Below are 23,662 nucleotides of genomic sequence, written 5' to 3' on the forward strand. Positions count from 1 at the left end.
TTTATAATAATTTGTATTTTTTTTCTTGGTTAGAAGTGAAAATGTTATGAGTAGAAATATATTCATGTAGCTTTACTCAAATAGTAACTGAAAAATTATCTAATATATTTTTCATAAGTATATATAAGTTAGGTGATAATTTTAGAAATATATAACAAATAAAAATATAAATATGAGTGATATATTAAATTTCTAAATAAAAATATATGCTGATATATTTAAATTGGGTTGAAGAGTTTTCAAAACGCTCTGAGTTAGATCCTCTGAATCATAAAATGTCGCGAATGATTTTGCTACAGGATCAATATTCCAATGAGAAAAAGAACATTGTGCGTCCCCTATTTTGACCTTAAATTATATTCATGAGCTGACATTTATATATTAAGTCGAAAACATATTTGAAGTAAAAAAAAAAAAAAGCATCTGACACAATTTTATCGCACACAATTTAAATAAATCATACCATCATACAGTTCACAAAATATAACAAACACTACACTTTGTTTTCCTTCTTAAAATAGATCTAAACATTATCCCTTCTTTGCAAAAAAAAAAAAAAAAACATTATTCCCCTCTTTAAAAAATACCATGATATCAAAATTTCCGGGATTTTTTTAGGAGATAAATTTCCGGGAATATTTTAGTAACATTTGATCCCAGCTCTGATATCATGATTAACATGCTCAGATTTTGTAGTAAGTACAAAGTCCATTTTTTGCATTCGTAATTGCGCTACATTATTCAAACAAATCGGAAGTTTCTTTTCTTTGAAAATTTGACATGGAACTCCCGAAAAAAATAAACGAAAGAAAATTTGACATGGAATCGCTTAATAAGTTCATATATATGGTTAATTTTGTAATACTCAATTAATAATAATAAAGCCATATCATATCCCAACGTTTATGTAGAGCAGGGACATATTACACACAAGCACGTCACTTTCTCGTAGATTATAAGCCGGAAGTTGTAGGCTCTCAGTTGGGTTGTACATTAACACAACCTGCCACCTATCCCAATCCAAAGACCTAAACTAAAGCTCCAAAGAATAATAAAAATATTTTACATGCATGGGATCTTTTTTTTTTACATGCTAAAAAATATATATTTTACATGCACGGGTTTTTTGTTTTTTACGATCACCTTCTATGACGAAAGAATAATAAGAATATTTTACATGAAAGGGTATTTTTATGTTCCATCTCACTCTTCGTATAAACTCTTAAACATCACCCATAGTCTCACTATACTCATGCAAGCACTACACTCAATCTTTACAGATTTTTCAAATCATGCATGGAAGTCATCGCCCTCATTGTTAGTGCCTGTGTCAATTGCACTATCACCCAGCACACCAAGCTTCACCTTGAAGATAGAAGAAAAGAGATGCTGAACGAGAGAGAGCTATTTTATTCAAAAGGAAAAATTACACACTTAAAAATAACCTACACACTTATGTGGCCTTTATATCTCACAATTCTATCTACATTACAACTTAACAGAAAAATAACAGAATGTTAACCAACTAACTCCTAACTACCACTAAACAAGGTTTGAATTGACTCCAAGCTTCAACACCCTCCCTTAATTCAGATCCTTCAAGTTGCTGACCAGCTTACCACAAATTTGCTTGAACCTTGAAACTGGAACTGGCTTAGTCATTAGGTCTGCTAGTTGCCCTTCCGCTTGACAGTACTCCACAACTACATTGCCCTTCGAAACTTGCTCTCTAATATAATGGAACCTCAGTTCAATATGCTTGCTTCTGCCATGCAAGGTTGGATTCTTGGCCAGATTAATGGCAGACTTGTTGTCAATCATCAAGCACACAAATTTCCTCTCCCTCAACTTCAATTCTTCTAGTAAATTCATCATCCAAACTGCCTGACAAGCACCAAGTGATGCTGCCACATACTCAGCTTCACAAGTGGATAAGGCTACCACTTCTTGTTTTCTAGAGCTCCAAGCCACTGGTGCGCCATAGTACATAAACAAATATCCACCAGTGCTCTTCTTCTGCTCTGGATCTCTCTTCCAATCTGAGTCTGTGTAACCAAGCAAGTCTGATTTTTCTGATCCTGCTTCGAAAGGAAATAACACCCCACTATCAATTGTTCCCTTCACAAACCTCAACAACCTTTTGGCAGCTTGCATGTGTGACATTTTTGGTTCCCTCATAAACCTGTTGATTAGGCTTACTGCAAAACAAATATCAGGTCTGCTATTGCACAAGTATCTCAAGGATCCAATTAGCTTCCTGAATTCTGTTGCATCAACCAGCTCTTCCTCTGGGTCATTTTCCAGCTTGAGTCCAGCTTCAGCTGGTGTTGAAACAAAATTACAATTCATCATGCCAAACCTTTTGAGGATCTCTTGTGCATACTTGCTTTGGTGCATAAACACCCCCTTCTGAACTTGATTAATCTCTAATCCAAGGAAGTGTGATAACTTCCCTAGATCTGTCATTTCAAAGTCAGTTATCATGAACTGTTTGAACCTTTGAATTTCCTCTTCACTGCTGCCAATCACAAGCAGATCTGTGGAAGCAAAGCTTCATGATGAATCAACAATAATTCAAAGGTGTTTTGATGATAACAATGATGACAACAAAAGATGATGAACAAAAAGCTCAAGTGAATCAAAGAACATCTCAAGAGAATCAAGAACAAGTCAAGAGTTCAAGAATCAAGAAGAATTCAAGACTCAAGAAGAAAGCCTACAAACAAGTATCAAGATTCAAGATCTCAAGAATCAAGACTCAAGATCTCAAGAATCAAGATCAAGATTCAAGACTCAAGATTCGAGAATGAAGAAAAGATTCAATCAAGATAAGTATTAAAAAGTTTTTCAAAACTTTGAATAGCACATGAGTTTTTGACAAAACCTTTACCAAAGATTTTTTACTCTCTGGTAATTGATTACCATATTGCTGTAATCGATTACCAGTAGCTAAAAGAGTTTGAAAAAGTTTTCAAAATGAATTTACAACGTTCCAAATATTTTCAAAAGGCTGTAATCGATTACAATGTTTTGGTAATCGATTACAATGTTTTGGTAATCGATTACTAGTATCCTTGAACGTTGAAATTCAAATTTAAATGTGAAGAGTCACATCCTTTCACTCAAAAGCTTTGTGTAATCGATTACACTTATTTGGTAATCGATTACCAGTGTTTGTTTCTGAAAAATCTAAAGATGTAACTCTTCAAAAAGGTTTTAACTTTTTCAAATGGGTTTTAAGTTTTTCTAAAAGTTATAACTCTTCTGAATGGCCTTCTTAACCAGACATGAAGAGTCTATAAAAGCAAGGCTTTGTTTTGCATTTTCAATTAATTTATTCTAAGAATCAAGTCTTTCTAACAATCTCATACAATCCTTTACAAGCCTTGAATCTCTTTGAAACTTCTTCTTCTTCTTTGTACCAAAAGCTTTATGAAGTTTTCTGGTTTTCTAAACCTTGAAAACTTGTGCTATTCATCTTTTCATTCTCTTCTCCCTTTGCCAAAAAGAATTCGCCAAGGAATAACCGCCTGAATTCTTTTTGTGTCTCTCTTCTCCCTTTTCCAAAAGAAGGAAGGACTAATCGCCTGAATTCTTTTGTGTCTCCCTTCTCCCTTGTCAAAGAATTCAAAACGACACAATCTAAGAATTCTTTTGATTCTTCCCATTCCCTAATACAAAAGCGTTCAAAGGTTTAACCGCCTGAGAATTCTTTTGTATCCCCATTCACAAAGTATCAAAGGTGTAACAACCTGAGATCTTTGTCTTAACACATTGGAGGGTACATCCTTTGTGGCACAAGTAGAGGATACATCTACTTGGGTTTGACTAAGAACAAGAGAGGGTACATCTCTTGTGGATCAGTTCTAGTGGAGGGTACATCCACTAGGTTCAAAGAGAACAAGGGAGGGTACATCCCTTGTGGATCTTTTCTTGTAAAAGGATTTTTACAAGGTTGAAAGAAATCTCCAGGACCGCAGGTCGCTTGGGGACTGGAGGTAGGCACGGGTTTGTGCTGAACCAGTATAAAAATCCTTGTGTGTTTGTTTCCTTCTTCCCTACTCTTTCACTTTCCGCTGTGCATTTAATTTCCGCTTTTACTTTCTGTTAAGTTTCTCTTCTACTCCTCTTTCTCTTAACAATTTAGTAAAAGCCTTAAAAGAGTAATTTTTAATTGGTAAAGTTTTAGGAATAATTAATTCAACCCCCCCTTCTTAATTATTCTGAGGCCACTCGATCCAACAAGATCATCTACATAGAGGCAGATTAGCAAAAGATTTGTTGAGCAATTTGCTCTCACATACACACCATGTTCACTCTTGCACTTGCTGAATTTTTGTTTGGCTAGAACTCCATCAATCCTCAAGTTCCAGGCCCTTGGTGATTGCTTCAAGCCATATAGTGCCTTTCTGAGCAGATACACTTTCTCTTCTTGCTTTTCCTTTTCAAAACCTGGTGGTTGTAGAGTATACACTTCTTCCTCCAAGTATCCATTCAAGAAAGTAGATTTTACATCCATCTGGTACATTGGCCAACCTCTGTTGCAGGCAGTAGCCACAATCATTCTGATTGTCTCTAGCCTAGCTACTGGAGCAAAAACTTCAGTATAGTTGATCCCTTTTCTCTACAGAAAGCCTTTTGCCACCAGTCTAGCCTTGTATTTGGCTATTTCTCCATTTGGCTTGTATTTTACCTTGTACACCCACTTCACCCCTATGGCCTTCTTTCCCTTTAGAAGCTTGACTAACTCCCAAGTCCCATTCTTTTCAATTGACTGCAACTCTTCTTTCATTGCTTCTATCCATTTCCTTTCTTTGACAGCTTGAGCAAAGGATATGGGCTCTACATCAACAAATAGTGCAATGTGCACTTCTTCACTGGGTAAGAGTTCTTCTTCATCAGTCACCCTATCATCTGAGTATACCTCATATTGTTGGAGTCTTGATGGATGGACCCTGGTTCTTTTGACCCTCCTGTGGGCTACCTCTTCTAGGTTCTGACTATCCTGATCCGATATGTCATGATTCACATCCTCATGCCCTTTAGCTGGTTTAGAGACAGACTCATCCAGATCAAAATTGAGATCCTGCTGCCTAGGATTAGTTTTTACAGTTATGTTTTCCAAATTCAGGCTTCTATACTCATCAAAGATTACATCACTACTGATCACTACCTTCCTTGAGTTGCAGTCATAAAGCCTGTACCCTTCAATGGTATGGTAGTCCAACATAATCATTTGCTCACCCTTCTTGTCTAGCTTTCTTCTCAACTGGTCTGGGACATGCCTGAAGCATAAACACCCAAACACCCTTAGATGTTTAATATCTGGCTTGTTTCCACTCCAGATTTCTTCTGGAGTCACATCCTCATGCTTCTTTGTTGGACTTCTGTTCAACAAATACACTGCTGTTGATACTGCCTCACCCCAAAATTCCTTTGGCAGATGAAAGTTCCTTAGCATACACATAGTCATGTTGACTAGAGTTCTATTGAACCTCTCAGCTACACCATTATGCTGTGGTGTGTAGGGAGGTGTAATCTCATGTATAATGCCTTCATTTTCACAGAATTTCCCAAACTCATGTGATGTGTATTCAGCTCCACCATCTGATCTCAGCTTCAATATTTTGTTCCCACTTTGGGTTTCACTCATTGCCTTGAGCCTTTTGAAGGTGAGGAACACTTCACTCTTTCTGTTCAGCAAGTAAATCCATGCTTTCCTTGAATAATCATCTATGAAAGACACAAAATAAGAGCTACCTCTTAGAGATGCTTTCTCAAAGGGGCCACACACATCAGTGTGAACTAGGTTCAGGACTACTGAAGTTCTAGTAGCAATTTCAGCTTTATAAGACTTCCTTGGTTGCTTAGCCTCACAGTAGCTGTCACACACTGTACCTGGTTGTTGTATGCTGTCAATTCCATTAACCACTCTATTATTGCTCATCATTCTTAGCCTTTTAAAATTCAAGTGACCATACCTCATGTGACAAAGCCAACTTTTGGATTCTTCAGTAGTTGAGAGACACTTCTGATCCTGTTGGCTCTGGATTTCAATCTTGAAGGTCCTGTTGCTTGACACAGGTGCCTTGATGATCATCATGCCCCTCTGATCATAGATTTTCATGTGCTGGTCCTCAAGCATTGTTTTGTATCCCTTTTCAAGCATCTGTCATAGACTTAACAGATTGCTGTGCATATTAGGTACATATAGAACTTCACTTATGACGAACCTCTTTCCGTCCTATCTATGAATCAATACCCTTCCAAGCCCCTCTGCTTTGACAGTGCTATTGTCTGCAAACCTCACATTCTTCTTTACAGACTCATCTAGATCAACCAGCCAATCCTTCCTCCCAGTCTTGTGGTTTGAACAACCTTTATCCAGGTACCATTCACTGTTGGTGGCCTTATCTGAGTCATTTGTCACCATTAAGAGGATTGGATCCTCTTCTGACTCACTTTCTTGAGCCAACTGTGCTTGATCATCTCTTCCCTTATGTTGCTTCCGAGCCTTGCGCTGAGTTGCAAAATGGCCCCACTTCCTGCAATACCAGCATTGCACTTGCTTTCTTTTGGTGTTACCATTCTTACCATTGTGAGGCAAGCCCCTCTGCCTGGATTGTGACCCACCATCATCGCGGTTAGCTTCATCAGCACTTGAGTCATCAGTGCTATCATCTCTTGCTCCTTTCAATTTGTGGCTTTTCTGTTTGATCTTCACTTTACCACTGCCTGGCCCAGGCTTGTATTTTCTCCCACTCTGGGTGAACAAGGCCTATTCAGATGGCCTATCTATTTCCCTTTCTTTAATTCTTTGCTCATGTGCCTCTAGAGAACATTGAAGCTCATCCAATTTCATCTCTGTGAAGTCCTTAGATTCTTCTATTGCAACAACCACATAATCGAATCTTGAACTCAAGGTCCTTAAAACCTTTTCTACAAGATCTTGATCCTTTATATTTTCACCACAAGCCATCATTTGGTTCAACAACCCCTACACCCGATTAAGATATTCTGCTACACCTTCTTTCTCCTTCATCTGCAATAGCTCGAATTGTCTCTTCAATGTTTGCATCTTGACCCTCTTCAATCTTTCTGACCCAACATACACCTTTGCAAGGATATCCCAAGCTTGCTTGGCTGATGTAGCCGAAACAATCTTGGCAAATTTTTGAGGGTCCATACACTGGTGGATGAGGAAAATAGCCTTATAATCCAACTTCTTGGATTCTCTGAACATTCTTTTCTGTGCTTCGCCTGCATCTTTTTCAAGCTCTTGAAGTCCCGCCATAATGATGTCAAGAACATCCTGCATCCCGAAGATGACCTTCATTTGAATGCACCATGCATCATAATTCTTCCCGTCAAGAACCGGTAGGTGCACCAAAGGCCCGTTCCCATTCATCATTGCACTGCCGAGACCCACACTGGAACCATGCAAGACCTTCCCAGGATTGTTAACAAACAAAAGCTCTTGATACCACTGTTAGTGCCTGTGTCAATTGCACTATCACCCAAAACACCAAGCTTGGCCTTGAAGATAAAAGAAAAGAGATGCTGAATGAGAGAGAGCTATTTTATTCAAAAGGAAAAATTACACACTTAAAAATAACCTACACACTTATGTGGCCTTTATATCTCACAGTTCTATCTACATTACAGCTTAATAGAAAAATAACAGAATGTTAACCAACTAACTCCTAACTACCACTAAACAAGGTCTAAATTGACTCCAAGCTTCAACACTCATGGCCTCATCCAAGCCTTCAGATGCCAAATGCAACGATATCCATCAAAGTCCCTCCAAGGTTTTAAAAAATGAATTGCAATCACATGATATTTATATATATTGACCATATTTATAAGTAATTTTCATAATACTAACAATCGTGACAAAACTACAAATTAAAACCTAGAGTCCCTGTACCCTGCTAGTAACCTTACTGTATGTTCATAGTGTTGGTTGTTTTCGATATTTGTAGAACAAACATATACTTTGTTTTCTGTTCAAGTAAGTGAAAACAGCTATATGAAAGTTTATGGTGGGTAGAGCTCTTTATATAAGATGTGTTACTCTCAGTGTTGGGTCACTAAGCCCACTCATCCTTTAGAAACAAACACCATCACATTGAGAGAGTAAAGGTTTATAATTGAAGCAGAACAAGTTTGCTTGGAAGGATGCATATCATTTGCAATGGCAATTGCTGGAGGTTCTTTTTCAATTTCTTAATGCTTCTGCTTTAAGCATTTTGTTTATGCTTGATCATTTATTTTTGCTTACATTTGTTATCAGAGTCATGCATGCTTTTTTCTTGGTTGTTTCTTTTATCGGTTATGGAGTTTGACATTTTCAGAAAATGGTGTCATACCCTAATTTCGTCCGGGGATTATTACTTGATAACATGCAACCTCTGGTTAGCCACTTTGAGATACTTGGCATCCTTTGTTGCACAATAGATGAAGTCCCGAGACGTGTCAAAAATCAAAAGGAAGCAGGCTTGCGCGATCCGTGAAATTCTGTGATGTGGCGGAAATCGAAAAGATGTGTTTTTGCGCGATCCGTGAGTTTCCGTAACTTCTTCGAAAGCTAAAAAAGAGTAAATACATAATCCGTAAGGATTCGTAACCTTGCAGAAGGAAAATAAGTATCGTTACGAAATTCGTAAAGTTTCGTAACGTTACGGAAAAAGAATTACCAAAAAAATAGAAGGGGGGTGCATTTAGTAAAAAAGGGGGGGGTACAAATAGCAATCTGGCCCACTTGGGCCTTCCAGATCCTTCCTCCAGAAGGCTGTTGCTTCTGGAGAAAGCTACCTTGCTCGCCTGGGCGAGCTGGGTGGCAAGCTCCTCCCCTATTTTGCTATAAATAGGGGGAGTAGTGAAGAAGAAAAGGGTTCAGCCTTCTTGGCACTTCTCTCTCTCTCTCGAAATTGCTGAGGAAAATTATTTCTGTGAAGAAAATCCAAGCCGAAGCGCTTCCATAATATTTCCGTAACGTTTCTGTGAGTAATTACGCGAAGATTCTCGACCGTTCTTCAACATTCGTCGTTCGTTCTTCGTTTTCTTCAGTCTTCAACGGGTAAGTACCTCAAACCGAGCTTTTCAATTCATTCTATGTACCTGTGGTAGTCCACATTTTGTTTCATGTATTTTTATTCTCGTTTTCATTTTCTTTTTATACCCCTTTTTGACGTGCTTAAGCCATTTATTTAAGTCATTTCTCGCTTAATCTAAAAATAAAATAAATTTCCATCGATCGTTTGAATTGTATCATCCGTTAATTTCGGTTAAAATGAATTCCGACCGTTCGGTCGTGCCGTAACCACGTTGGAAATCAAAAAAGAGGTAAAATAATAATATAATAATAATAAAAAATACCTTTTAGTAAAGTAAAGCGAAAAATCAATCGGACGTTTTCTCTTTGGGATTTCTCATTCTTAATTGAATTGACTAATAACTAAAGTGAAGCTAAGGCTAAAATCAAACTCGCCTAGTCAAGCTCGTCCACAAAAATAGGTTTTTTTGAAAGTTTATCATTTCAGTTTCTTACTAAGTAAAAATGATCATTTTTAAGGTCCAACGCCTTAAAATGATCACCCCTCAAGTAAAAAATCAATCACTTGATTCACGCATAAAAAAGAACTACGTAGGTCTGATTTCCTCTTCGATGGAGGGTATGTAGGAGCAAAAGCCCCGCTTTTGTCGACCTCAAAAAATAAAAAGAAATAAAAGTTAAGGTAATACAATTTCCACAATTCTAAAAAATAGGCTGTTGTCCTTCGAGACAAACGTGAGAGGTGCTAGTACCTTCCTCAAACGTAAATACAACTCCCGAACTTAGAATTTTCATTTTTGACCGGTTTCCTTCGGTTTTCTCGACGTTTTCCACAAATAAACGTTGGTGGCGACTCCGTGCATCTTTCCTCCTTTGGAAAGCGCACCCGTGAGCCCCGCCTTCGCTCGCCCGCAAAAGGGCACGTTGCGACAGTTGGCGACTCCACTGGGGACTTTTTTTGTGAGTTAGGCCTATTTTAAGGAATTGTGGATTTGTGAAACTTCATGTGTGCATTTGTTGAACTGTGTAAAATGTAAATAGCTGTTGTCTATTTCGCATTCTTTACACTGCATTCTAAGCACCCCACGGGTTTGAGTAAAAAAGGGGCCCTATGCCCGGGATCATGGGAATTTAAGGAGTGGAGGTGAATCTATCATCATGCTAGGTCTCCGACTTGCTTGATAATAGTGAAACCTCGTCTAGAGCTTTCTCGCTTTATAATGTGTTGTCGCTGGTATTCCATACCGCCACAATATTATTATCTTGAGTGATGATACCTCCAGAGAACGACCGTGTGAGTTATAAATTGTTGGGAAGTAGTTATTAGAGGCCCCTAGATATTATCCTATAGGTTCCCAAATAGGGGCAAAGAGCAAACACGCTCTGTGCCATTTGTTCCCATGCATCTTTTGATAAATAACACTAGTTTATAGTTTTTTTTGCTAGTGGTATTTGTTTTCTTTAGAGTAGTACGTAACCTTTTTAATGCTACATCGAGGCACCATCATGCTCAAACGTAGCATTAAAATTGGGTCTCTGCGGTCTCGTATGTATGAATTACCCCTTTATCTTGTTTTCTTTCCGTTTCATGCATACGCATTACATCATTCATGTCGGAGTCTTGATCCACCCCCTTTTTAGGTAAATGATGGGGACAAATCCAAATGACAAAAGGTTTTATCAAGTCAAGGTTAAAGGTCTAGATGTCACTAGCCTCAAGGAATTGGGATGATTGATGGGACCCCTCCAAAGGAAAGCCTTCCGCAAAGTTTACGGGAAGATTCTAGATTTGACCGTAGCGGAGGTATTTACGGAAGCTGTTGTATCCCTCGCCCAATACTATGACCAGTCGTTGAGGTGTTTCACGTTAGGGGACTTCCAAATGGTGCCAACTATTGAAGAGTTTGAAGAGATATTAGGATGCCCTCTCGGGGGGAGAAAACCGTATCTTTTCTCCGGCTTTCTTCCTTCCTTGAGCAAGATTGCAGCTGTGATTGGAGATTCAGCAAAAGAGTTGGATCGCATGAAGCAAATTCGGAACGGCGTAGTGGACCTGCCTCGGAAATACTTGGAAGGCAAGGCAAGGGATATGGCGAGCCAAGAGAAGTGGGGCCCGTTTGCGGATATTTTAGCTTTGCTGATTTTTGGGGTTGTCCTCTTTCCGAACGTTGACGGTTTGGTAGACTTAGCCGCCATTGATGCTTTCCTCGCATATCACCATAGCAAGGAAATTCCAGTGGTGGCTATCTTGGCAGATTTGTTTGACACCTTTGACCGGAGGTGTGAGAAAAACAGTGCACGGATTGTCTGTTGTTTACCCGCTCTTTGTGTATGGTTGATTTCACACCTATTCCGACAAGACACGAGACACCCGTGTCCGCTTCAAAGCTATCGCTCATGCGCCGAAAAAGGAAGAGTCGATTGGGACCAACATTTGGCTGGGATAGGGGGCAGCGCGATCAATTGGTTTCCTCGTTGGAAGGAAGGCAAGGAAGGAGTTCTTTTCTCGTGTGGGGACTACCCTAATGTTCCACTGATAGGGACTAGGGATTGTATTAATTATAATCCCACACTCGCCATAAGACAGATAGGGTATCCCATGAGGGGAGCGCCAACCGAAGAAAGTCTCTCGCCTTTCCTTGTGAGGGATCTAGGCGTGCAAGGTCTCAAGGTTATACAAAGAATCCACAAGGCGTGGAGGAGTCCGTTGAGGAAAGACAAGGAGCTTAGAGGCATCCGAAATGGCGTCATCGGAGGTTATCATGGATGGCTAAGAATTCATACGCGAGGGTTAGATTGGCTCTCCAAATTGAAAGTTATCGATGAGGAGAACTTCGAAGCTCCGGAGGAAGATGAAGAAGTCCGAGCTCTAAAATTAGAGCTAGGGAAGGCGAGACTCGCCAAGGAGAAGTTCAAATCAGCTGCTACACATATCTGGAAAGAGTGTACCGAGTTACAAGAGGAAAACGCGGCCACTGCAAGAGCCCTTGAACAAGAAACCAAAAGGGCCCGCAAGGAGGAATATGGCCGAGAGAAATTCCGAGGAGCATTGTGGGTTAGCAACAATGAGCTCAAGCTCCGAAGAGAGGAGAGAGATCGGTCACGGGTGCATGGCATGATCTGAAAAGAAGAGTTAGTTGCTTGCGCGAGGTCCAAAAGGAGTTTGGCTCAACACTTGGAAGCCACGGAGCAAAGCATGCTAGCTATCATAGGGCAATACAAGGAAGAATTGAACCAGTCCATGGCCCATGAACAAAAGCTAGTGGAGGATTTTGCACAAGTGTATGCCAAAAAAGAAGCAAGGGGGAGGGTGATTGATGCACTGCATCAAGAAGCGACTATGTGGATGGATAGGTTCGCCTTGACCTTGAATGGAAGTCAAGACCTCCCGCGTCTATTAGTCAAAGAAAAAGCCATGGCCGAAGTGTGTACTGCCCCCGAGGAGATTCATGGGCTAATCAATTACTGTCAACACATGATAGATTTGATGGCCCATATAATTAGGAATCGTTAGGTTCTCTTGTAACACCTTTTGTATAATCTTGGCTAGATGAAAGCTTTGTTCTTTTTATAAAATGAGAAGTTCTGAACTCATCATGTTATCTAAAAAACCTTGGGGTGGATCCAAGTGCTCCGATCATCCATTTTCATACTCATGTTTTGGTGGCATACTCGCCGTTGTTTATTTCAACGGGAATTTCATCATAACTAAGAAAACACCAAGGCACCCCTATAACACTCGATCTAGAAAAATGGATAATGAAGAGGGCGTGCAGGAACAGATGAAGGCCGATCTATCGGCCTTAAAAGATCAAATGGCTTCCATCTCGGAGGTCATGTTAAAACTCCAGAAAACCATAGAGGATAAAGCCACGGCAACCGCCTCCAGTACAGTTAGGGAAGCGGAGCCGGTGATGCAGCCCGCCTTGAATCCGGGCCTAGACAGAAACACGGCCGTGTTCGGTCGAAGGTATAGTCCGCAAGCTTATCCTTATGGCCTGCCTCCGGACTTCACCCCCCGTGCCACCCCAGAAGATTTAAGCCAAGCCCTTACTTTTGAGGGGCAACTCCCACCTTATGAAGACTATCCCGGGCAAGACGATGGGGAAGGAGATACCCATCTTGGCCCCCTGTTCCACCTCAAAGATTCGTCCCCATATGAACTACCCCAACCGAACATAGTCCGCCATATCCCGGCCTCACCCACACCCGTAAAAGAATCTGTTCTCTTTGCGGAAGATAAGGGAAAGATTGAGGCGCTTGAAGAGAGGTTAAGAGCAGTCGAGGGCCTTGGCAATTACCCATTCTCGGATTTGGCGGATTTATGTCTTGTGCCCAACATCGTCATCCCTCCCAAGTTCAAAGTACCAGACTTTGATAAGTACAAAGGGACGACATGTCCAAAAGGGCATCTCCGGATGTATTGCCGGAAGATGGGGGCGTATTCCGCGGACGAAAAGTTGTTGGTCCATTTCTTTCAAGACAGCTTGGCCGGAGCAGCAGTGACATGGTATACCAATCTGGAAGCTTCCCAGATCCGATCATGGAAGGACTTGGCAACTGCTTTCATTAGGCAATACCAGTACAATACGAACATGGCTCCCGATCGGAACCAGCTTCAGGGTATGACTAAACGAGAGCATGAGTCCATTAAGGAATATGCCCAAAGATGGAGAGATCTCGCAGCCCAAGTCGTACCGTCCATGACGGAGAGGGAGATGATCACAATTATGGTAGATACGTTACCCATGTTCTACTATGAAAAGCTTATAGGCTACATGCCAGCTAACTTTGCGGATCTCGTCTTCGCCGGAGAAAGGATTGAATCCGGACTACGAAAAGGCAAGTTCGAATATGCTGCCAATATGGCCCCCAACAGCAACAGAAGAGCCCCAGTAGTGGGCGCGAGGAAAAAGGAAGGAGATGTCCACGCGGTCACCACCGCCCCAACATGGATGAAAGCACCCCAAAATATCCAAAGCTCATACCAGCCCAATCCCCCAATTTTTTTAATCCGAGCCAGGAATTCCCTCCCGACTCAAGTTAAAGGACCATTCGCAGCAGAAAGAGCGCCGGCCCAACGCACAGCTCCAGCCGCACCCCGGCCAGTTAATAATACAGCCCCCGGCGCGACCTATAAATATGCACAGCACCCGCCCCCGAAAGAAAACTTCCCTCCTATTCCCATGGCATACTTCGAGTTATGGCCTTCATTATTAGAGAATCATTTGGTGGTTGCCATACCCGAGAAGGTTCTCCAGCCACCCTACCCCAAGTGGTATGACCCGGGTGCCAAGTGTGTGTACCATAGTGGAGTTCCCGGACACAATATTGACTCCTGCATCCCGTTCAAGTATAAGGTGCAGCACCTGATTAGTGCCGGCTGGCTATCGTTTCAGGAGGAAGGCCCAAATGTTAAAACCAACCCACTAGCTAGTCACGGAGGGGCTAGCGTGAACGCCGTCAAAGAGGATGGGCCATCGCGGGCAAAGAGATTAGGAGACGTAGCTACTTCTAGACGCTTCATCTATCAATCACTGCAAGCGGCGTGCATGGTCTCCCGTGGCGGAGGCAAAAGGGACGAATGTTTATTTCACCTCGGGGAGTCGCACGACATGGAAACCTGTCCCGCGATAGAAGAATTGCTTCAGCGGCTCATGGACTGGGGGCAGCTTGAAGTGTCCATAGGAGGGAGGGAAGAACCACAAATTTGCATGCAACCGGAAGAGAAGAAGGTTCCTCTAACCCCCAAGGCCCTAGTGATATGTTTTACTAGGAAAGGGACCGACTCCACACCCATATACCCCCGGACGGCGCCCAAGCCAACGCCATTTGCATATCAAAGTAATAAGGCCGTTCCGTGGAAGTATACCCCTCCCGCGTCCAGCGAAAGAGTTGCAACCGAAGTTGACTCCATATCAGCTAAGGTAACCAACATCACCGGCCTCAGTGGCGTAACCTGCAGTGGTCGGGTGTTCGCTTCCCCTCACCCGGCGGAATTGCCCTCTAAAGGGAAAGCACCCATGGTCCCAGAGTCCACAGATATAGCCACCCCCTCAAAAGAAGTAGATCCTCAAGGAAAAGAAAGAAGGTCTTCAAGGAAAAACAGTGACTTTGGAAGAGGCCCATGAGTTCCTCCGCCTCATCCAACAAAGCGAGTTTAAGGTAGTCGAGCAACTGAATAAAACTCCAGCAAGGATCTCCTTGCTTGAACTACTCATAAACTCCGAGCCTCATCGTGCGCTGTTGATGAAGGTCCTTAACGATGCCCATGTAGCACATGATATCTTAGTGGAGGGTTTCGAAGGCATCGTTAATCATATAACCACCAACAACTACATCGCGTTTGCGGAAGAAGAGATTCCCGTTGAGGGGAGAGGACACAACAAGGCTCTACATGTGTCGGTGAGATGTATGGACCACGTTGTTGCAAAGGTACTTATCGACAATGGATCGAGTTTAAATGTAATGCCGAAGACCACTTTGGAAAAGCTTCCTTTTAGTGCGTCACGTTTAAAACCGAGCTCGATGGTGGTGCGAGCCTTTGATGGTACTCGGCGGGAAGTAATGGGGGAAATCGACATTCCCATTCTGATAGGCCCCCACACTTGCAATGTGGTGTTTCAAGTAATGGATATAAATCCCGCCTATAGCTGCCTCTTGGGAAGACCGTGGATTCATGCCCTGGGAGTGGTCCCTTCAACGCTTCACCAGAAATTGAAGTTCGCAGTGGGTGGACTTTTAGTGATAGTGTCGGGTGAAGAGGATATGTTAGTGAGCTTCCCCTCATCCGCACCGTACGTAGAAGCGGCGGAAGAATCATTGGAAACGGCTTTCCAATCCTTTGAGGTGGTGAGCTGTGCCTCGATGGAGCCAAGTCCGTCGCTACCTTCTCTCTCCAACGCGGCCATAATGGTGGCACGTGTTATGCTCAGGAACGGATTTGAGCCCGGAATGGGTCTAGGCAAGGACTGCCTCGGGAATGCCGATGTGGTCGATATCAAGGGAAATCCATACAAGTATGGATTAGGGTACGAACCCGGGATGCCGGGGAGGAGGAACGTGCCGTCAAGATTTCGGGCGGATAGGGTATGGCCCGGTCGTATTAGCCAGTGTTTCACCAGCGCTGGAATGGTGTCCGAGGAGGAGGTGGTCGTAATAGAAGAGGAGTTCCCTCAAGACCCACCAAGTTTTGTGCAACCATGCCACCCCGATTCCCAAGTGGGGAACTGGCGCGTGATAAGCTAGTCAGAAGTCTATACCGCTGATTCAATGTAATTAGAGCCTATATATTTCCGTTCTCTTTTGTTTTGTGAAACCTACCTTATTAAATAAACAAAGAGATCTAGTTTCATATTTTCTTGCAGTACCACCCTTTCTCATATCATTTTGCATGTTTTTGTTTCTTTTGCCTTGTTTGGTATAGATATGAGGGTCGATTCTTTGAGGATCCTAACAACGAGGGTTTGACAATCGATTTTGATCGAGATATAAGCCAAATGATAAACGAGGAAGAGGAAAAGGACGTCCTGTCACCAGAGTTGGAGAGGTTGGTCGCTCAGGAAGAACGTGAAATGAAGCCTCACCAAGAAGAAACCGAATTGGTAAACTTGGGGACCACGGAGGAAAAGAAATAAGTAAAGGTAGGAACCGGTATGACCGCGCCTATCCGTCAAGGCTTGATAACCCTTCTTCAAGAGTATCAAGATGTATTTGCATGGTCATATCAAGACATGCCCGGTCTCGATTCCGACATTGTGCAGCATAAGTTGCCTTTGAATCCTGAGTCTTCTCCGGTTAAGCAAAAGTTACGAAGAATGAAACCCGAGATGTCTTTAAAAATTAAAGAAGAAGTAAGGAAGCAGTTTGATGCAGGATTCTTAGCTGTGGCGCGGTACCCGGAGTGGGTGGCCAACATTGTCCCAGTCCCGAAAAAGGACGGCAAGGTTCGAATGTGTGTAGACTACCGGGACTTGATCCGGGCCAGTCCAAAAGACAATTTTCCCCTGCCACACATTGACATATTGGTAGATAATACAGCCAAATTCGCCCTTTTCTCATTTATGGATGGTTTCTCGGGGTATAATCAAATAAAGATGGCACCCGAAGATGTAGAGAAGACCACTTTCGTCACCCTATGGGGGACATTCTGCTATAAAGTGATGGCCTTCGGGCTGAAAAATGCTGGGGCAACCTATCAGCGTGCCATGGTGGCGTTGTTCCATGACATAATGCATAAGGAAATAGAGGTCTACGTAGATGACATGATTGCTAAGTCTCGGACTGAGGACGAACACCTTGTCAATCTGCGTAAGCTGTTTGGAAGGTTGCGAAAATACCAATTAAAACTAAACCCAACCAAATGCACCTTTGGGGTGAAGTCGGGGAAGCTGCTAGGATTTATCGTAAGTCAGAAAGGGATAGAGATAGATCCCGAGAAAGTGAAGGCCATCCTTGAAATGCTAGAACCACGCACGGAGAAGCAGGTTCGGGGATTTTTGGGCAGGTTGAATTATATCACGAGATTTATCTCGCAACTCACCCCTACCTGTGAACCCATTTTTAAGCTATTACGTAAGAACCAGGCGGTCCTGTGGAACAGTGACTGCCAAGAGGCCTTTGAGAAGATCAAACAGAGTCTCGCAAATCCCCCGGTGCTCATGCCACCTGTAACAGGAAGACCTCTTTTCCTGTACATGACCGTGTTGGACGAGTCTATGGGGTGCGTGTTGGGTCAGCATGATGATTCTGGGAAAAAGGAGCAAGCCATCTACTATCTGAGCAAGAAGTTTACTGCATGTGAGATGAATTACTCAATGCTGGAAAGGACGTGTTGTGCTCTGGTATGAGCATCACATCGGCTTAGGCAGTACATGCTCAGCCATACCGCGTGGCTTATTTCCAAAATGGATCCCGTGAAATACATCTTTGAAAAACTGGCCCTCACGAGACGAATCGCTAGGTGGCAGGTACTATTATCTGAATTCGATATCGTTTATGTCACCCAAAAGGCGGTAAAGGGAAGTGCCTTAGCGGATTATTTGGCCCAGCAACCCCTCCAGGATTATCGGCCGATGCATCCCGAGTTCCCAGATGAAGATATCATGGCCCTGTTTGAAGAGAAGCGGACGCACGAGGACATTGACAAATGGATGGTTTGCTTCGATGGGGCATCTAATGCTTTGGGCCACGGAGTAGGGGCAGTCCTTGTATCCCCGGATGATCAGTGTATTCCTTTCACGGCTAGGCTAGGTTTTGATTGTACCAACAATATGGCCGAGTACGAAGCATGCGCCCTCGGGGTTCAGGCGGCCATTGATTTTGATGTAAAACTACTCAAGGTGTATGAAGACTCAGCTTTGGTGATACGCCAGTTGAAAGGAGAATGGGAAACTAGGGATTCGAAGTTGATACCCTATCAAACTCACATCTTGAGGTTAGCCAAGTACTTTGACGACATTTCCTTCCACCACATACCTCGGGAAGAGAATCAAATGGCTGATGCACTAGCCACCCTGGCATCCATGTTTCAACTTGCCCCACACGGGGATCTGCCGTACATCGAATTCAAATCTCAAGGCAGGCCGGCATATTGTTATGCAATAGAGGAAGAGCGGGATGGGAAACCGTGGTATTTCGACATCAAGAAGTATGTCGAGAACAAAGAATACCCACCAGGGATTTCTGACAATGACAAAACGATGTTGAGGAGATTGGCTACTGGTTTCTTTGTAAGTGGTACTATCCTATACAAACGAAACCACGACATGACCCTCCTACGATGCGTAGATGCCAAAGAGGCGAACTTCATGATTGAGGAGATCCACGAAGGTTCCTTTGGGACACATGCCAATGGGCATGCTATGGCCAGAAAAATCCTTAGGGCCGGTTATTATTGGCTCACCATGGAAAACGATTGCTGCGCTCATGTCAGGAAATGTCATAAATGTCAGGCATACACGGACAATGTCAATGTTCCGCCATATCCTCTGAATGTTATGTCCGCCCCTTGGCCTTTTTCTATGTGGGGAATAAATGTCATTGGGGCCATCGAACCCAAAGCGTCGAATGGTCACCGCTTCATTCTTGTGGCGATAGATTACTTCACCAAATGGGTCGAAGCAGCTTCTTATACTAATGTCACAAGGAATGTGGTAGTTAGATTCATAAAGAAGGAGTTGATTTGTCGATACGGACTCCCCAGGAAGATCATTACTGACAATGGCACCAATCTGAACAATAAGATGATGCAGGAGATGTGCGAAGGCTTCAAGATCCAGCATCACAACTCTACCCCTTATCGGCCAAAGATGAATGGGGCTGTAGAGGCTGCGAATAAGAATATTAAGAAGATTGTTCAAAAAATGACAGTGTCATACAAAGATTGGCATGAACCTCGGTACGAACTTCTGCTGGGGCAACGCCGTATTCCTTGGTTTATGGGATGGAAGCAGTGCTCCCATTTGAGGTAGAGGTTCCTTCTCAGAGGATAATGGCGGAGTCAGACCTAGAAGAGTCAGAATGGGCTCAAGCGCGCTACGACCAACTTAACCTTATTGAAGGTAAGCGTTTGGCCGCCATGAGCCATGGGCGTTTGTATCAACGAAGGATAAAGAACGCATTCGACAAGAAGGTACGCCCGCACAAGTTCAACGAGGGGGACCTCGTGCTGAAGAAGATGTCCCACGTTGTTAAAGATAATCGAGGCAAGTGGGCCCCGAATTATGAAGGACCTTTCATGGTGAAAAGAGCTTTTTCTGGGGGTGCTCTGATACTCACCCACATGGATGGCGAGGAATTGCCTTCGCCCATGAACTCCGATGTAGTTAAACGATATTACGCTTGAAGTCTGGGGCAATCGAGGGGACCGTTGCAGTTTCTTTTAATTCTGAGTTTTTGTTCTTCTTGGTTTCCTCCAGGGATTCCCTTCCTCTGTATTTGTCTCGTTCTTTTAAAAGAAGAAAAGATGGGCGAGGTTTTTGTCCTCCCTTTGGTTTCAAACCTTGTGTTTTAGATTTGTTATAACTTGAGCCCTCTTCGCTCGGTGTATGGGGTGCCCCAAACGTTTATTTAAAATTGAATCTAACCAGCCTTCACTAAAATAAAATCATCGCATTAGAAACATTCATACATGCACATGCACATGCATATCTTGTGATAGCAAGGAGCAGAATTGTCTCAGGCCACAGTCAAAAGTCAAGACAAGTCAATGGCAGAAATCAACCAAGGTAAGACGATGACCGGTCACGATTGGTCGCATATCATTTGGCTCTTACTTGCAGGTACTTAGGGATGGAAGCGAACGAAGGATAGGATCGCGACCGACCAAGCGCCACCCCTTCCCGGCGCTAAACAAGCAGAGAACGTCGCTGCAAGGCAGCCCAGTATCCTTTGCGTTCGCAGTTTCTTTTACTATTGTTTGTTTTTAATAAGTAATCGACACCTAATTCTAACTTAAGTAGGCTCAAGTTAGGCAAAACGCTAACCCATAGGAGGGGAGACATGGTTAATGCACCCCTAAAAAAAAAAGGGTACAGGTTAGCTCTCCTGGGCGAGCTGAGCTCGCCTGGGCGAGCAACCCCTGTACGAAAATATAAAGGGGTGGAGGGGGAACGTTTTCTTCACCCAAAACTCTTCCCCCTCAAAAACCCCCAAGCTCACGGGAACTACGAGAACAGCAGCCCCCAAGCTTCCATTGTTGAGTTTTTGCTTCCCTTTTCACGCTTTAATTCACTCCCCACAAGTAAGTGCAATTTCCCTTGGTTATTTGGCTTTCCATTGATGTTGTTTTGGTGCTTTAGTTGCTCATTTTTTGCACGTGAAGCAATTTTCATCTGAATCCATGCTTGTTTTGTGGAGTGGAGAATTTGAATGAGAAGGCCTTAGGCCTATGTTGTATTCTGAAGCAATGGGGCATGCCACATTGCCCCCATTCTCTTGCAATTTATGTCCAAACGTGCGCCCACCAAGTGCTCGGTGAAATGCCCCAATGATATATGAATATGATTTTGCAAAATTGGGATGGTGGGGCTGTTTTATGTATGTAGAGACAGCATAGGAAAGTCAAAATAGTTGCCCAAATGCAATCCCAAGCTTAGGAACCCAAACTTTTTAAGCTTCAGTGCAAGAAAACATACTCATGACTAGGAACCCAAAATTTGGTTTTAGAATTAGAAAAGCATGAAAATAGGGACTTGTTTGTAAGAATTTGGGCTGCCCCATGATTGGTACTTTGCACCTAAGTAACGTGGGAAATGCTTTTCAATGGTGTGTAGATATGTGTGTAAATATAAGGGGCATAAAATTCCTCGCCAAGTATGAATAAATTGTTTTCCTAAATGAATGTATGATAGCATGGAATGCCCTTTTGAATGCAAATGTGTGCAGGATGTAATTAGCTTTCCGATATGCATATAAATAAATATGAGAGAAACAATAAAAATTTGTATGGTGTACTTCAAATGTATGTAGGTAGTTTGTGATAGCAAAATGTTTAGGATATAAATTAGGTGTAAAGTTTGACGCAACACTTTGAGCATGAAAGTGTGTTTTTCTTTTTCAGAATGTATATAGGTGTATGGCAATTAGAATATGTTGGATGTTCTTGTATGCTGACATGAGTAATAGGATATTTTCTACACATGCGCGTGTGCATGAATGGATCATATGAGTTTGGTCTAAATCAGAGGGATTGGCATGACATTTTTGCGTTAAGATAAGCATTATCTTGTAAAACTAACTTCCGAATGTTTGTTCTCGCAGGAGATGGCCCCGAGGAAACTTGCCTCAAAGAGATCCAGGAAGGATAAAGCGGCCGAAGGAACCAGTTCCGCTCCCGAGTATGACAGTCACCGCTTTAGGAGCGCTGAACACCAGCAGCGCTTCGAGGCCATCAAGGGATGGTCATTTCTCCGGGAGCGACGCGTCCAGCTCAGGGACGATGAGTATACCGATTTCCAGGAAGAGATAGTTCGTCGGCGGTGGGCATCACTGGTCACCCCCATGGCCAAGTTCGATCCAGACATAGTCCTCGAATTTTATGCCAATGCTTGGCCTACAGAGGAGGGCGTGCGAGATATGAGGTCCTGGGTGAGGGGTCAGTGGATCCCGTTTGATGCAGATGCTATCGGCCAGTTCCTGGGATACCCTTTAGTGCTGGAAGAGGGCCAGGAGTGCGGGTATGGCCAGAGGAGGAACCGATCCGATGGGTTCGATGAGGAGGCCATCGCCCAGTTGCTATGTATACCGGGGCAGGATTTTGCCCGGACTGCTGTCGGGAGACGGGTGCGGATCATGCACACCAACATGACCACCCTGACTCAGATCTGGATGACTTTGCTGCTCAGCAACATCCAGCCCAGCGACCATAATTCCGACCTCCCCCTGCCGAAGTGTCAGCTGGTGTATGCCATCCTGACGTGGATGAGCATTCACGTGGCTCAGTTAATCACTGATGCCATCTATATATTTGCAGGTATGGCGCCTACCAGGCACCCTCTGGACCCGGATAAGTCCAACAGGGCCCTGGGTTTTCCCGCCTTGATCACAAGACTCTGCCAGTCGTTCGAAGTCCCTATCGCACCTAGCAAGGTGATCCGGCCGCCCATCACCCGAGCTTTTATTGAGAAGTATTGCACACAGAGACAGGCCCAGGGGGATGCTCCGCAGGCCATAGACGCGCCGCCACCTCATCAGGCCGGTCCAGCCGGATCGTTTGATACGGAGCAGTATTTGTGGCATTTGGTTCGCCAGCAAGCAGCCAACCACCGGGCACATGTACAGACCCATGATTGTCTTTATTAGATGAGTCTCAGCCTGCAGAGCCAGGGCTTTATTTCTTTTTTGTGCCCTATTCCAGACCAGTTCAGGACAGAGGTCGCATGGCCTGGAGATTGGCCTGAGGCCCGGGCAGGAGAGGCACCAGCAGAGGCTCCCGACGAGGCAGATGAGGCCCGCGAGGACGAGGAGATGACCGATTTACTTGATTTCTTAGGAGGGAGCGGGGCCATATGATTGGGAGATCCCTTGATCCATATTTCTTTTTGTTTCTATTTTTCCTGTTATATATTTTTGTTTGACTAAGGGACTAACATTTGTTTCATGTTTTGACTTTTGTTTTGTACATACATATCGTTTGAGTTGTTACGTCAGTACTTGTTTCATTGTTATCAATAGTGTTTGTTGGAATTCCGGAACCGTGTAGAGTTTTTCATTTAGGAACGTCGTCTTAAAAATAAAATGAACCAAAAATCCTAATAAAAAGAAAGAAGCGTTGTGAATAAAAGTCATGTTCATAAAGAAAAGAAAAAGGTTTTTATCTATACATGTATGTAAAAGGAAAATGTGTATAAAAGGTCTTTGTGTGTAAATGATGCGTGGAAAGGAATTCTTGTGTGTGTGAGCAACGAGTGTATATGAAGAAACTTTTGTGTGAACTATAAGTGTGTGTTGGGAAAAATGAAAAAATCTTTGAATGTAAATAGGGTTTGTATATAGACCGTGTGACGTAAAGAGAAGAGTTCTAATGCGTGTACAGAAAAAGTTTGTCATGTATAAAAATATAGATGTACAAAGAAAGGTTTTCCTCATAAAGGACCACAGGTG

Source organism: Glycine soja, chromosome 3 (genome assembly GCF_004193775.1).
Source record: "Glycine soja cultivar W05 chromosome 3, ASM419377v2, whole genome shotgun sequence".
Classification (NCBI taxonomy): domain Eukaryota; kingdom Viridiplantae; phylum Streptophyta; class Magnoliopsida; order Fabales; family Fabaceae; genus Glycine; species Glycine soja.